This window comes from Aphidius gifuensis, unplaced genomic scaffold, assembly GCF_014905175.1.
Source record: "Aphidius gifuensis isolate YNYX2018 unplaced genomic scaffold, ASM1490517v1 Contig2, whole genome shotgun sequence".
Classification (NCBI taxonomy): domain Eukaryota; kingdom Metazoa; phylum Arthropoda; class Insecta; order Hymenoptera; family Braconidae; genus Aphidius; species Aphidius gifuensis.
Window position 1 is genome coordinate 63,815 of NW_025220583.1, and position 18,369 is coordinate 82,183.

Here is an 18,369-nt window from a genome sequence, read left to right on the forward strand (position 1 = left end):
TGTGACCCAGATGATGAGGCTAAACAGAAAGAAAAATATGAATCTTGATCCAGAGTCTACAAAAATAAAGCAGAAAATAACGCTTTAAAACAAAAACAAAATGCAAAGATGGGAGACTCGACTATAGAATTTTTTTTTCGATTTTTTAGTTACAGAAAAACCAGTAGTAATACTCAGCATCAACAAAAACTATCTAATAACTTCATACAATATTGCGCGCCAGACCATACACTTTGCTTCCAGTTGAAAGAAAATTTGTAACAATACAAAGTAAAATAAGAGTGCAAATATTCACTTAAATTATTCATGGTCATAAATTTCACTTGGAGGATAACCAATATAATACCTTATTAAATCAATTTTTTTTTTTTTTTTTATAGTTTATTAAATCAATTTAAAGAAATAAAATAATTAATTTATTCGATAAAATAATATTGATTTATTACTGTTCAAAAAAATTTTACGGGTAATAAATAAGAACCATATCTGATGAAGTAAATAAGATGTTGATGTCAAACGTTTAATTGAACAACTTCTGGTAGAAAAATTTTTACGAAAAAAAATTCTTTTCTATGTGCTAACATTCTTTTTAAATATTTTTCTTTTGACATCAATTAAATAAATAATCGAAGTTCTAAAAATTAAATATTGTTATTAAATACATATTGAATTTTCAGGTGAAAATAGTTTTGCATTTTTGAAAGTAACCTTTGCTCTTGTCACTGTCATGCGTCGTAAAAAAATTAAAACAAAGCTCATGGCCAAAAAAAAACGAAGATAATCCTCCATAGGAACATGTCGACATCACCAAGTCACCAGCTAACTCCACCAAGGGGTCAGCTAGCTTCATCGGAAACCAACCACAGACTGTCACCAGTCCCGGTGCCATCAGCCAGCTCTGAAAGCCGGCCGACGACTGGCAGTGAGATGCCAGCGATCACCAGCTTTATGGACTCTCTATCCCCACTCCCGTTACACCCACTCCATAGGACCATCTGTGCGCACACCTCGATGCGACTCTCCGGTGGGAGTGTCGGAGTAGGGGATATGAATCTGACCTACAAGGTACTGATATTCCTACATGTCGTAGCCAGGGTAGGAATCCGGATTATCCGCCCGTGGCGGATGTCTACCAAGTCAGCGCTGACATTCAGGCGAAAAACGATGTCACTACCGAGGCCACTCAAAAACCGGTGGTATTAATTAGCGTCTTAGTCGATAAAACCCTCAGACTAGACCTCTAATTATTTTCGGGAGTGCGAGATCTGCCAAATCTCGTTACAATATATATGGTTAAATATATACTCAAGAAAAAAAAAAGGGGGTAACAACCTTCGATAAAGGATAGAGGGCGTTTGTCTAAGGATTTACGCTTTTTTTTTGTTATCAAAATAATTTTTAATAAAAGATGACGGTCGTATTTCCAATTTTGTTTGAAATTTATTTATTGGCAGGTTTATTTAAATTATAAATTGTTTACTGATAATTATAAATAATTTATTATCAATGAAAAAACATGAAAATGATTACAAATCTTTATTTTTCATTAAAAATGATTTTAATAATGGAAAAAAAGGCATGAGCCTCTGAACGCATTAGACGAAAAACCTGAAAATTCATAAATTTGCATTTACGCCCTTTTTCTTTCAATAAAAAAAAATTCCAAAAAATCGCACTTATGCCTTTCTTTTATTAAAGCGACGATATTATTGATAAAATTTATAATAATAATATTCGAAATATAAATACTAATAATTATTCAAATTTATATTTGAATATTATTGTCAGGATTATTATTATTATTATTATTATTATTATTATTATTCAGCGAGATATTCAGCGGGACATGCAACTACTCCGAAAGAAGTTTCACTTCCCTCGCGCGTACTCGCAACACGCTAATTTTTTTATTCAGTATGTTTATTCAGTATATAGTTATCCAGAGTATTATTTAGTATATCATTTACCCCTATATATTTGAGACTATCTATTTTGACTTACCTAGGACAAAGAACAGGGAAACCACAATTGCTTTTTTACAACATTTCCATAAGAAAATAATAATATAACTCAAATAAAAAATAAAATAACTCAGTATCCTGGAGCATTCACTGATTAACTAGAAAATTATGTGAAAGATTGAAATAATAATGAATTTTTATAATAAAAAAAATTAAGATTAACTAAGAAAAGTGATTTTTGAAATAGTATGATATGATAATTAGATACTCGAAAAACAGGACAAAATGAATCGTAAAAACAAAATGAACTATTATGAAAAATAAGCTGATATCGTTTTAGCAGTTATGCAAAAAAAATATCTTCACTTGAAATATCATGTATACTTGAAATTTGTAATAACTGATTATTTAATAAAAAAAAAGTGTACATTTTAGCTGAGAATATTTTTTGCTGCGCGTCAGCAAAGGATGAGAAATAAAGAGACCATGATTGCCTTCCCTTCGTATTTCCATGACAATAAATATATATAAATATATTTAAAGAAGAATTTTTGGATTTCATTTATTAAAAATTATAATTATTTCTCGAATAATTTTTTTTTCTTCAGTATATTTTTTACTTTGTCCATTATTATCGAATATGTATGGTTGTAACGTGAATGATAACAGCTTGAATATTAAATTCAATAAACCAAAAATACAATTAGAAAAATAATTGATTAAAAAAATATATATTCGAATTTTGAAGAGCTTTTTAGAAATTTATTGTTAAAATTGAATCTTTGAAATTTTTCAACAAAAATAAATTTCTAAAAACCAAACATGCTGTTTAATTTCAACAATATTCTTCAATCCGTTATAAGCAGTAGTTTCTCGTTATTTTTTTGTCTACTACCCTTACTATGATACCTTACTACCCTTACTACCCTTACTACCCTTACTACCCTTACTACTACACTACTATGATGGAACTCACGTATTACTCGGAAGAAAAAATTAGAATATTACAAGTGTATATATATTTCGATAATAATAAACATATACATATGGGGAAGGCTTTTTCATTTCACCAAGTTAGAAACCTTTTATCTTCAAAACATTTTATAGGTAATAATTTCTATATAAATGAAGTCCCAAAAGCTCGTTTCAATTTTTTTAGATTTTTCGCAGCGCCACCTGCCCCTCCCCTTCGATTTTAGTAGTTTCTCTTAAGAGATAAGTGCTATTTTGCCCTTTTTTATTTCAATGAAAAATTTTATGCAGATTCTATAATGAATTTGATGAAAATTTTTCATAAAATTAGAGTGGCCATTATGGGACCAGTATTTTTTTTTTTTTTTAAAGATTTTGCAAAAACTTAAAATTCATGAATTTTCAAAATTTAAATATAAGTATTTTCTAGACTAAAAAAAAAAAAAATAGAAATGAAATTTATCTTCTAGAAAAATCGATAAATCGATTATTTCTATAAGAAAATCGATTTTTTGAACTTTTATGAACTCAAAAAAATTTCTCTTCAATAAATTAAGGTTGATTCCGAATATCTGAATTTCTGATAGACTTTCGATTTTTTTGGCTTATTTTCTAAATAAAATAATCATCTATATTGTGAATTTTTTTGGATTTTTTTTTTGTTTGCTTTTTTCGAGAAATTTACTGTTAAAGTTGACAACTTTAACACACAAGGTATACGCGTTACCTCATGTTTTTACGAATAACTTGTTTTTGTTCTGATTCAAAACTGTATATTTACTATCAGATTGTAGCCCTGGACAAGACAAAATGTCGATAATTATTTCAATTTTTTCTTCTTTTTCTTTTAATAAATATTCAACTTTCAAACTTCTAAACTTTGCTAGATGCGCGGCACACAGACATGAACACAAGCATGGTTTTGGCGTACGACGTAAACTTTGTTTGCTAGTGTGTTGCCGCGCACACACATACTACTAAAGAACTTGGTTTTTCATCAGTGGCGCTACAAAAATTTCAGGATACGGGAATAAAAAATAGCGTTATTAATATACGGGCCCTTTGTGGCATAAATATTGGTGCGGCGATGGGACTTGGAATCAACCTTAAGATGAAAGAATACTTTTTTTTCAGGGAATTTTGAATTTCTATCGTTTTTGCTTTTTTCCGACCCCCTCCCTCTCCCCCCAACCATGGTAGACACTGATAAAAAAAGTAAATAAATTTAATTTAGATCAATTAAAATGTCGAAATATTAGTTAACATAATTTTTCCTCGATATTTTCCTATAATTATCGTATTTTTTTTTATATTCAATGATTTTTCCTTTATATTTACGGATATTTTCCATATTTATCGTCTTGAGATTAAGGGACTTAGAAAATTTTTTAGAGGGGGTGTCTATCATGGTTAAGGGGGGGGGGGGCAGAAAAAAAAGCAAAAACAATAGGAAATTAAAATTCTCCAAGAAAAAGTTTTTCTGATAAAAATAATAAATAAATTTAATTTAGATCAATCAATATATCGAAAATTAGTAACATGTTCTTTTAGTGTTCCGTAGGACACTTATGTTTTCGCTTTTCTGTGACTTTTTGTTATTTCGAAATAGAATGTGAAGTTTTAAATCGAATTGACTTTGAAGATGGTGATTTTGTTCAATTTTTTTTGCCCAAAAGCAATCGTCAGATTTATTTTCAATTTTGGGGCCTTATTAGATTCATTATTCCTATTTTTTGACAGGGCCCAATTTCAAATATTGACCGATCAATTCCGGCAATGTTTCGATCTACGGTGCTTCATCTGTGGACTCTATGATATTTTTTTCAAATTTTTCGGTCCTAATTTTCTTTTTCAATTAAACAATATGTAGTGTTACAAATCGTTTATTTGCGATATTTGTTGAACCGCTGAACCGAATTAATCGATGTTAAAACAAATTTAGGTTTTTTTTTTTCCAAAAACAATCATTATATTTTTTTTTACTTTTTGGGCCTTATTAGATTTAATATTCCCATTTTTCGACAGAAAAAAATAGTCATGAATTTTACAATAAAATGAAAAAATAAATCGAACAAGAAAAAAAAAAAAATTGTACGGTACACTTAGGGTGCACCTTGGGGAGCTTGACTATATTTTTCCTTCTTTTTTGTCCTTAATATCTTTATCAGTATTATTTCTGAAATAATATTTCATCTTAATTCATTGAAAAAAAGTTTTTTTCAGTTTATAAAAGTTCAAAAAATCGATTTTCTCATAAAAATAATCGATATATCGATTTTTATAGAGGATAATTTTATTTTTTTTTTTAGTCTAGAAAATATATTTAAATATTGAAAATTCATGAATTTGTTATGTCCGAAGTACCCGTAATAATTGTAATGTAAATTGTTATTCGACCCTAACCTTTCGGTCAATAGGTCAGGTCCACAGCGTAGTAGGAAAAGGTAAGAGAAGAAAAGTAGTAATGTTGTTGATGATGGTTTTTTAATAATAACGATTAATTATATTTATTTAAACAATGTGAATTGATGGTACAATAGTTGACAGTAGATATTACAAGTTGTAGTGTTTAATTCTAACGTACGTTCTGTCGAGTTACAATGTGTCTGATAAGTAATTACAAAGATTTTAAGTCAGAAGACCTGACTCTAACGTGATGATAACTACATGGCTATGTTTCGGTTCCCGGTCCCTAACGACAACTGATTTGTCTTAGTTTTTCGGGGTGTATTTATACTCGTATTTCCTCAGAGTAGGAGACAAAAGGGCTGGTCCCAAATGTGCCGCTATCCGAGGGTATTGCGTTGGTCTATCGTAGATGTAATCTAATCTGTCGCGTCTGGCTCCAAGAAAGTCGTAAAAGTTTTATGTATCCGGTAAAATAGTTTGGGAAAAGTCCCTTTAGTTTGAATATCATTTTATTACTTTTTAACTGCATACAGCTGTGTGGTTTTGGGTCTTATCAAATATTTGTATTTTAGTTTCTTGAATTTTGATGAAATCTAATATCTCGTGAGAAAAGAAACGTCTTGCGTCGTTATTTAAGTTGATAATTTATGTTTCCTTTTTCTTTATATTTTACGAATTTTATAACGTCAACTAGGATATAACAAATTTTAAGTTTTTGCAAAATCTTTAAAAAAAAAAAAAAAATACTGGGCACATAATGCCCACTCTAATTTTATGAAAAATGTTCATCAGTTTCATTATAGAATCAGCATAAAATTTTTCATAAAAATAAAAAAGGGCAAAATAGCACTTACCTCTTGAGAGAAACTACAAAAATCGAGGGGGAGAGGCAGGTGGCGTTGCGAAAAATCTTAAAAAATTAAAATGAGCTTTTGGGACCTCACATATATAATGAAATTGTTATCTATGAATTTTTCTGAAGATAGGAGGTTCTCAACTTGGTGGAATGAAAAAGCCTTCCCCCATATACAAATAAATCATAGTGAATATACTAATGAAAATAAAAAAATTTCTTTCAAGTAATGAATAATGTTAAATCTTAACGAATAAAGTTTGAAATTTTCGTTTTTTTTCAAATATATATTTATATTGAAATGTTTTTGCTCTGAGAAAATGTATTTGTGTGTATCTGTGTATACAAATACATCCCCTTAGAGCAACAATTCAAGGTCTCAATTTATATTTGTTAAATTTCAAAAATCATTTTCCAGTTTTCTTGGTAGTCACTTACTGTGTAACAGAGTCTATGTATATATATACAAACAGAAGCATCCGATAATATAAAAATGATGGAAAATTATATATACAAGGATAAAGAAAAAGGTTGTTGGGATTTCTGCGTATTCGGTTTATTAGAATACAGGGTTGTCTATATATACTGTATTTATTTGGAAATGAAGAGAACAAAATAAAAAAAAATCATTTATCCATAATATCTAAAAAAGTTTGCACATTATTTTATTTTTAAAGAATGTTGTATTGCTGTTGATATATAAAGTTGTTAATAATAATATTTAATGTATTTATAATAGTAATTCCACGCATTTATATGTTTGTCATCAGATGAGAAAAAAAGAAATTATTATATCAAATTATATGAAATTATAAATTTTCAAATTTTGATACTAATAATTATTGCTTTTTAATATATCGTATTTATTTTTTATCTGTCACTAATGTGATAAATAAAATATCAGTTTTATAATTGCCGTCATAAAGAACTATCACAACGATAAATGAAAAAATAAACAATATTCTCAATTTTATTATTTTATTTATTTAAAAATCAATTTATATATTTGTTATAAATTTATTATTATAATTTAATTGTATATTTTTTTTTGAGTTATGCCAGTAGAAGTGCTAATGCATAGCCTTGAGAATTCTTTATCTCATTGGCTGAACTAAATAAATACCAAAAACAACTTGGAAGGTTTTGCCCAAAAGGTTCAGCATTGAAAAATTTTATTTTCAAAAATACCCAAAGAGAAATCAGAGGGTAAAGAAGCCTTCTTTTCTTGAAAAAAAAATTACTGTACTTATTTATTTGTTTGGTATATACAAGGTCTTTCAAAAATATAATATAAATAATGTTTTTTTTTTCACTAATAATGCATATTCAGATTTGTATTTGAGTAGAAAAAACTTTGTTGGCCATTACAAAGCCGTAAATTCAAAAACATGTCAAATCAATAAAATATATTTTCCAGTAAAAACGTTGAAGTTGATATTAATGCATTGTTAGTTTCACATTCGAGTGAGGAAAAACTGTGATGTCTTCACAAAAATGTAAATCTGAAGCCTATCAAATATAAACATTTTTAATTTTTAATTTAAAAAATTTATTCATCATTTATTCTAAGAATTCTCTGCTTATTCAATGTTTTATTTAAAATTATTGTTATTATAAAAATTTATGAGCCTGAATTTTTGAAGATAAGTGTAATGTAAACATTTGCTACATAATACTTAATCAATTGATGGTTATCGTAAGTAGTATGTTTTTTGTTTTACAAATGGCAAAGCGATATATCCTGAAGGAAATATTTATTCCGATTATTTATAAAGTATGATGTATTATATCTCATCTAAAAAAAAAAAATAACTATAAATAAAACTAAATTATTTTATTTATCATATAATCTATCCATTCGTAAACATTCGGCTGGTTACAAAGCTGGGGATTAACGGTTTTGAGGTTTTTAATTTCTCATTTAAAGTGAAGAGTTCGACAGTTACAACGACAACGTTCAGCCTTGTGGGTAGCTAGTGTCTCCTGAAATTAATTTTTTTGTAAGTACATCAATTTATTCATATATAACTATATATACAAATATATATACAAAAAATGTATACTATATGAATAGTTATAAATCAAGTGTTCATATGTTTTAATATATGTTCAATAATGAGTGTAAATATCCAATTGTATACGTCTATATGCTGATGAAATATCGTAACCGGATTACTTATTAGACAATCAATATTGCCCTATAAAATAACCCAGTTAGATATGTATTTTTATTAACCCTGTTTATCCTGCGCAGCCAGGGCGCATAAGAAAGGTAGGGAGATATTAATTACGTAATGTAGGAAGAGGTAAAAAGGAACCTGAAAAATACGCGAAAATGCAACACAGTAATACGACAGAAATAATTTTAGATAACACTTGTAAATTCGGTAAAATAGAAGCACAATTTATTTGTAATTTAACCCATAAAATGTTACATGAAAAAAATGTGGTACAAAGCAATTATTAAATAATTAACCCAGTTAGATATGTACTCGCGCGTCGCGTCGAAAAGAGAGAACCTAAAGCCATGCGGTCGTGGTGGAGTCAGAGACTGGAATTTATTAAAATTGCGAATACCCGAACAATAATTAATTTATGACGGCCGAGTAACTAGCGACGGGATTGAGGAGCAATCCAGTCGATTAAATTGATAAGTCACTGACTCTACATTAACACTACAGTGACGCTTGGCTTTTACAGTAGTAATAATTTTACACTGGTTATAAATTCGATGAACAAACACTGAGTTAAAATTTATTAAAACAAAAGGTACTTACATTGGCTGTCGAAATTTTAGTCTAGCAATCTAGCGACGGCGTGTACCTTGAACGTTATGCGAACCTCGGTTCTTCAGTTGACGAGGTAATAATTATTTTATTACAAATAAAATAATTACTGCTAAATTACGTATGTAATTGTACTGGTATTGTCGTAAATTCTTGGATAGTTGCAGAACATATATAAAGTTCAATAAATATATATATATATTAGGGTGGTCCTTAAAAAGGCTATGGTGGAATTTGATCACTCTCACCCCCTTATTTGGTTAGAAATATATAAAAAAATATTCTCTCAAATTTTCAGAATTTTTACTCAACATTTACCCGTGCCGCAAAAGCTTTTTCTATTTTCGATTTCGGGATTTTTAGCAAGATTACGATATTCATAGAGACAAGATTTTATGAGTAATATTAGAACGTCATTGCAAGCAAAAAATATTGGTCGCAACAGAACTTCGGTATCTCGAATACTTTTCGAGGTATCGAAGAAACATGATATTGAATTTTTTTTTTCGTCATTTTTTTAGTAGATAAATAGTTTAGTAAAGAAAAAAATTTTGGAATCGATTTTATTAGTATTTTTTACGAGGAATATTGTGGTGCAAACAGAAATATCGTACCTTTAACAGTTTTCGAGATACTGAGCTTTGAAGGTAAAATATATCGAAATATATTACTCACTTTTCATTGATTTGATATTTTTAAATAATTATAAATTAAAAAAAAATCAATATTAATAATGATTCCAGTAAGATTTTGTACGGAGAAAAACAATAGTGATGATAAAAATTTAATATCTCTATCTATTTTTGAGACATCGATTATTGAAAATTAAAAATATCGATATTTTTATAAGATGACGAGTTGTAACTAGAAAAAACTAGATTCCAAAGTCATATTCCAACTTGGATAAAGAAAAATGTTTTGCTTATAGCCGCTAGATCTTTTCTCAGCTATATCTTGGCCTTTGCTATATGATTTAGCATTAATTATAGCTAAACATACAATATCTACGTTATTTTACCCGCTACGTTCTTTTCTTTAGCTACATCTTTTCCTTACCTGGATTTTTCACTTAGCCGCTAGATCTTTTACTTAGTCTTAATTATAGCAAACACACCCCTGGTAGAAATAATCTCTCCGGATTTTCTACGCGATTGATTCTTCCGGAGATATTATTCCAGAGTTTTTCCAGATTTTCTCCGGATTTTTTCAGACAAAATTTCTTCTTTATTTTTCGTAGGTAAACTCTTATTTCTAGTTTCTTTATTGATTTTTCCGATTTTTTGTGTTTGTTTTTAAAGCGAAAATTCCGGAAAATTATGTTTAACATCAATTTCTTAGCAACATCTTTTTCTTAGCTACTACTTTTCCTTGGACATTTATATTTTTTAAAATTGAAATTACATGTATTTTATTCATTCAATAATACGGAAAAATTTTTTCTGTAAAATGTTTTACGGAATATCACTTTTACCATACTTAAGAGTAGTTTATTTTAAATTAATAGAAAAAATGTGATTACTGTTCGTATAAACTATTTTTAATGAAAAAAAACCGTCATTTTTGTGTGAAATCAGAAAAAGTCACTGGATACCGTCTATGGGCAAGCGCAAAATATACGATCCAGCAGTTTCAGAATTTCTAGTTTAAAGTGCATTAATTCTTAAATTCAACACCGCAAATTTCATTCTTTTCCGATTTTTTTTACGACCTCCAGAAACAAAAAATTGAATATCACAAGAATGCAATGTTATTTCAAATGCAAAAATTGATATTCCAGCGGCACGGGTAAGAATTGAGATAAAGCTTCAAAATTTTACCTATATTTTTTTTCCACGGAATAAAGAAAAAAAAAACCCTAGGAGCAGAATTTTTCGAAAAAAAAAAAATAACGGTCACCCTAATGCACATATGTAGGTATATTGATTGTCTATATCTTCTGTTGATCCTATATAAAAAAAAGCATTGGTGTCATGGCGGCGCTTGATGAATTTCAAACTTGCCGCCTGAAATCTGAATTTGATTGGCTCTCATTTGAAATTTGATTGCCGCTTCGATTTCATTGGTTCATGAGAATCACCCTATTTTAATGTCGCGTTGCGTGATGAAAATGAGGTTTGACGCGTCAGTCGATAATTCCGAGACTTGCTCGTGGCTCGGCCTTTCCGTTTTGGCATTCACCGTGGCAGGACCACGTCAATGCCCATTTGCTAAAGCAGTTACATTGCATAGTTTCACATTACTTATTAATTAGTAAAAGAATTAATCTAACATCATCATTTAATTATTTTAAATATACAATAATTATTAATATAATTATCTTATTGTGAAATTGATTTTATTTGAAACAAAATGAATCACAACGAACTAATTTCTAATAAAGAGATGGATAGCTTTCAAGCTGGCGATAATTCGATGTAAGTTGCATTTTATTATTTATTGTTTTTTTATAACTTTATAGATAAATATCGTTGTTAAACTTTTTTTGAATTAATTTTTTAATCAGTGTTAATTGAATTGAATTTGGTGGAAACCAAAGGGTTTGAGGTTAGGTTTGGTTTTTTTTTATTAAGAATTTTATTCTATAATTTATATGGTATTTAAAAATGTAATTATTTAATAATTTAATTATTATTGATTGATCTAATTAATTATTTTAATTAATTATTAGTTGGTAGCATTTTGATGAGATTCTTATTTCATGCTTCATGGTTTCAAGATTAGGTTTTTTTTTCATTGACATTTTCTAATTAAATTTATTTTTAATTTTTCAGCATTGTCACTGGTGCGTTAGTACGCCTTGATCCCCATCGTGTTCGTGTTGGCGCAGCACCTTCACGAGTTGAAATTCTAAGAGGCATACTTAGTAATTTACAAGGACGTGAAATACGTCTTCTTATCTGGGACAAACGTGTTGCTGAATTTGAAAATCGCATTTTTCGTCAAGTTTTGAGAATTAATCGTCCAAAAGTTGTTGTTGCAAATCCTCAATATTTTGATCCAGGGCAAAATTTAATGCCTCTTGAATTATCAGTTCAAACATCTACCTTCATTGATATTGTTGGACCTATGGTGGAAGAAATACCTGTAATGCCTGACATACCTAGCTATGAGCTAAGTGCTATTGGCAATATTCCAATTGATATACAGGATATTGCATCAGGATTTGTTAATCAACTCAAAAATGTGCCAGATAATCATCAAGGTGTTAACCAACGATCTGTGTCAATCGTTCAACAAGGTAATTTCAATAGCTAAAATTAAATTATTATTTAAATATTAATCCTTTGTTTTTTTTCTATTTGTTCAGATAATATTGGTCGTGCATTACAATTGTGATGACTTTGAAAGACGATACAATGCACGATTTGATCGTGAATTTCCACCGTTTCCATCTAGATCCCCTGGTGATCGAGCTGGACCATCTCGTCCACGTATTCTTCGCCGTACCAATCGACTTAAACGTCAAGTTAAAAAACAATTGGACATGTCAGATCATGAATCAAGTGACCCTGAAGAACAAGCAAAGTCCATTGTCATTTATGACAGTGATTCAGAAAAAGAAGAAGATGGTGGTATTTCAAATACTAAAAAAGCACGTCAAGATTCATCAGGCTCATCTGATGAATCAAACGAGTAAGACATTTTTTATGGACACTACTGTTTTATTCTTTTTTTTTTTTGACTAAGTCAATTTAATTTTTTATAACTAATAATTACCAGTAATTTCTATTTTTTTTTTTTAACGTGTTGTTCATATCATGGATTAATTGTAACCATGTTTCTAATAATTTACTGTTTTTTTTTTTTTTTGACTAAGTCAATTTAATTTTTGATAACTAATAATTACCAGTAATTTCTATTTTTTTTTTTTAACGTGTTGTTCATATCATGGATTAATTGTAACCATGTTACTAATATTTTTTTCTATTACTTTTATAATTTTGTTGTAATGAGTTATACTGAGCATGTAATGCTAAATTTAAATTTCATATTAGTTGGTCAATTTAATATTACTAGAAACTGGTGCACTTATCACGTTGCCAATGATTATCTGAAATATTATTATTAAATAATACAATTAATTATTATTTTTATATTTTTGTTATAGAAGCCCTAAACATTAGGTGAATCGTTATATAAATGTTCAATTAATCAGTTGATAAGAGTGTTTAATTACTTTGGTTATTTTCAATTGATGTAATGACAAATAAAATGACTTAATAATTATAAAAGAATTATTAATTGAACATTTAACGATTGGTGATAATTCCCATGTTGTAACGTCTGGTTACGTTATAGAGTATACAAAATAAATAATAGCAAAGCCCTATTTCAGTAGGTGAATTTTTTATTAAGAATTTAATTATTAAATTGATGAGTAATTATTATTATTTGTAGTGAATTAATAACGAGTACTGATTATTGTTAAAAAAACAAAATGCATCATCGTACAAACTATAATTTAATTATAATTATAACGTGACATAATGAGAGCAAAGCTCTATATTTTTTTTATTGTGTTAGTATCACAACAATCAGATGAAAACATAACTAATAAAATAGCCCTAAAGATTAGGTGAATTGTTAATTAACTATTTAATTCTCAATTGATAAATTACATTATTAGAAGTATTATGAAAAAAATCCAGTACTGATTATATTTAATATAACTAAGATTGTTGCATAGTATTTAATGCTAATAATACATTATTTAAAGAAAAAAAAATTGATTATCATAACAAAAATATAAAAGAAATTATTGTTTAACTTTGGCCAATGTATTAGTGTATAAATAGATTTAAGACTTTTGATAATAAAAACATATTTTGTAAAACATTTATTATTGCTATTTATTTCTTTTCGTTAATGCTTTTATGATTTTGTTTCATTTTTTTTTCATAATTTCATCTTTTCAACTGTCTAATTGAAGTATATTAATATATTTTTAAAAATGATTAGTAAGTGTTAAATTGTTATACTATAAAATATAATAATTACATTGAATAATTTATTCAAAGTAAAAAATGTGGTTTGAAGAGTGTGATAATTTCGCTGAGCTTTAAAAAATATATACAATTGATATCCATAATCAACGTTAATGTTTCTTGCAACTATTATTTTCAAACAAAAAAACAATACTTCAATTTGATTATCAATTTACCATAATTATGCTAAGATAAAAAATTCAAAATGGGTCAAGGAATTTATTAATCTTCATGTTTTTCTAACCAGGTTTAGATTGAAAAAAAAAGTGATAGGATTCCTATTTATTGGAAGGTTTTAGATGACACAATAATCAAAGATAAAATAATATTTTTAGGAATATAATTACTCGATTATACAAATGAAAATTGATAAAAATACAAATAACTAAACAATAATAATTTATTTAAAACAAAACAATAAAAATAGCTAATGATATAAATGATTAATTATTTTATTTTATTATTATTTTATAGACCTATAATATTAATATGCATGTTAAGATAAATATTAGGGGATGGTTAAGTACATAGTTGGATTGCCAGTGTTATTATCGAAAGGTGGTGGAGGAGGTGCTGGTGGGGGGACTGATGAATAGCTACCATCAATTGTGTTTGTAAAAGCAGGGTATCTACTCGGACACCCACCGTCTGTTGAATTAGCTATTTTGTCATCATAATCATTTCTTTTTTGTTGATCAATTTTATTAACTGGTGGTATAATACTGGATTGATAATTCGCCAATGTACTACTGAATACCAAATTATTGCCTCTTAAATTTTTATGCGTGTACAAGTAAAATTTATAATTAGATACAGAAAATAATAATTAATTTACCACCACATCCTTGAGCTACTGCTTCAACTTTTAAATTATATTCCAAATCTATTAAACCACAATTTGCAAGGTTGAATGGTGGTAATGCTGGTATATCTAATGTTTGTTCTTAATCAGGTGTTCCACTAGCTTCAACTTCTTACTTCAGTGCTTACTTGAGCTATGACCATTTTTTCACGTCGTGAACACGTTCTTGGATTATTTGTTTTATATGTAAGAATCTGAAAAATTTATTAATGTCATATTATTATTCATGAATTTAAATTATAGTAATTTGAATAATTTATTAATTTTTCTTTCATTAAAAATAATATACCTTTCTTAGAATTCATTTAACAACTTCAATAACCACACTCGATTGATTATCAACATTAATACGTATTGACATAGCTTGTCATTGTTATAAGCATGTTCATCTGGTGGTTATTCCATTTCACTGGCTAAAAAAAAAATTATACAACATTTCATTATTTTAATGTCTTTCAAGGTTGGAAAAAATTAGTCCAAGTGTTTTATTTTCATGTCTCATTTGCAGATCCAAGATGATAATATTGCATTGTAAAGTATCCATGACCAATGACTTTTTGTGATTCATTTTCATATCTTCTTTCATTATTTTGCTATATAGCAATATTGTCTGTCAGTTTAAGTGGTGTTGTATAAATTTATCTTACAATTTATACCTAGAAACAAAATAGATTCATTAAATAAATTAAAGACATAGGTATATTTTAATTGAAAATTCAATCAAAACCAAGTGTATACTTATACCATAAATTTTGAAAACAACAGTGAATAATAAACTGATAAACAATAACAATATTCTGTATAAAGTATTAATTATCATTTATCAATAAGAATGGCGGTGAATGGCGGATTTGAGTAATAACTGAGTAAACAGTATAGATGGCGCAAAGATGAAGTTAAGCGGTGTGTCCACATGCAAGTTGTCCTTGCACCACTACTCACTAGAATTTCACTGAAACACACTAGAGGAGAATATTGCGCGCTGTAAACAGGTCTTAATAAAAAAAATAAAGCAAGTCAAAGGTTGATGTCAAATTAGACAGCTACAAATCGTTTTGTAATTTTTTTGTCGTTTTTCATTATTTATTTACAATAATTCCTTATAATAAAAATCAAAATTTTTATTAATTACCGGGGTATCATTTTATTAATATCTTGCTGGTTTCGGGACACCAGTAAAATTAAAAGGAGGTTACAAATCTAACCTCTAAATTAATGACAATTTGTGTATTTAATTTACTTTTTCTCTCAATACTCTTTGCAGGTTCATCTATCACATTCCTATCCTTCCCAATCCTATCCATCAATAAGTTAATTAGAAAAAAATAGTTGATTGAAACAGATGAAAAGACCAAGTTGAAATGAAAGATAATTAGAAATACATAGTTGAAACAGATAAAAAGACTAAGTTGAATGAAAAAGATAATTAGAAAATAGATAAGTAAATAGATATAAATAGTCAAACAGTTTGATCAACAAAATAGTCGAGTTATAGTTAATTAAATAATTAATCAGCGGTGAAACAAAATGCAAAATACTATTCAGCCCGATATTAGTACCCAAAGTTCTCATCGAAAAAGAAGAAAACAACTTCTTGCAATTAAAAATGATGAATTTGACGTCATAACTCCTGATATTCAATCGATTCATAAAAAAAAAAGAAAACAACAGTTCGTAATTAAAGATGATGAACCTACATGTATTTCTAACAGACCTATCATTACTAATATAACTTTATTGCAAAATCATCAGTTACAAATAATTAGACCTCAAATGAATAATGTTTCAGATAAATTAAAAGTTACGACTCCTAACACAGTTGAGTCAAATCATCAAAAAAAAAGAAAACAGGTGTTTGAAATTAAGGATGATGAGCCTATCATTATTTCCAGAATGCCTGTAATAACTGATGTTACTTCCTTGCAAAACCATCAGCAGTTACAAATAATTGGTCCTCAAATAAATAATGATTTAGATGAATTAAATATACTTGAACATTATCTTGGCCCAATGAATATTCTTTGTATACATTGCATGGCAAAACACTTTTCATCAGAAAAAGTCATTAATAAAGGACGATCATTTAATGATTGTTGTAGCCATGGTAAAGTTAAATTAGATCCTTTGCCTGATCCACCATCGATTATAACAGCCTTATTTTCTGGTACCTATCCATTGTCAAGTCATTTCTATGACCATATACGACCTTATAATAGTTCATTTTCATTTGCTTCATTTAATGCTAATTTAGTTTCGTTCAGAAGTCGACGACCTGGTCCATTTTGTTTCAAAATTCAAATGAATTGACGCATAGAAGGACGTCGGAGTTAACTTGATGAAACTTAGAAAAAATAAGAAGCCCTGTGGTCTAGTGGTCAAGGCGTTTGCCCGGAAAGCAAAAGACCCGGGTTCGATTCCCGGCGGGGGAACTTCGTTATTTTTTCTAAGTTTCTGGTTTTTTTCAAAAAAAAATGTGGAACGCTTCACGATTTTGCGTGTCATCGCCTTGACCACTAAAAAGGACAAATTTACTATCAGATTAATACCTCTTTATATCCAGCTAACAATGAACTGCCAAGTAATGGTCAACTCTTCATAGTTGATTCGAATGAAGCAGTTGATTATCGTCTACACAATCATAGAGATTTGAACAGAGAAGTTTTAGAAGCAATTGATATAGCTATGCGACAGCATAATGTATTTGCGCAGTCTTATCAAATGATGAAAGACGAGTTAGATTTAATGACAACAGCGAATCATGGTATTGAACCAGAATTACAATTATTATTTACTCTTAAAAAAGGACTCGACCATAGACGATATAATTTTCAACGAGTTAATGAAGTTGCAGCTGTATTTTCAACTACATCTGAAGGTGAAATTCCAGAATCATATGTAACGATACGTAATAAACATACTAAAGAGCTACAATATGTTTCGGCAATGAATGAAAATGTTGAAGCATGGACTTATCCAATATTTTATCCTTATGGCACTAAAGGATGGCATGATGGAATCAGAATGGAAAATAGCGTACGAAGAGTCACGAGAAACGCTTACATTAAATATAGAATGGCCATTCGTGACAATTGTAACACACACATTTTAATGGGCCGGCGATTATTTCAACAATGGGTTGTAGATCATTATGTAAAAATGGAAAGGGATAGAATGACGTTCTTACGAAATAATCAAAAACAAATGAGAGTTGATTCCTATGAAGGTTTACTTGAACACTTGCAAAACAGGGCAGATAATACTAATAGTCAAATTGGTAAAGTTGTGATTCTTCCATCAACATATCAAGGCTCGCCACGCAATATGCTACAAACATATCAAGATGCGATGGCTATTGTTCGTAGATACGGCAAACCCGATTTATTTATTACCATGACGTCTAATCCAAAATGGAAAGAAATTACTGAAAATCTTTTAGATGGCCAAATCGCTTCGGATAGACCGGATTTAGTTGCACGTGTTTTTGAAGGTAAAAAAAAAGAATTCATTAACACTATTAAAGATAAAAAGATATTTGGTGCAG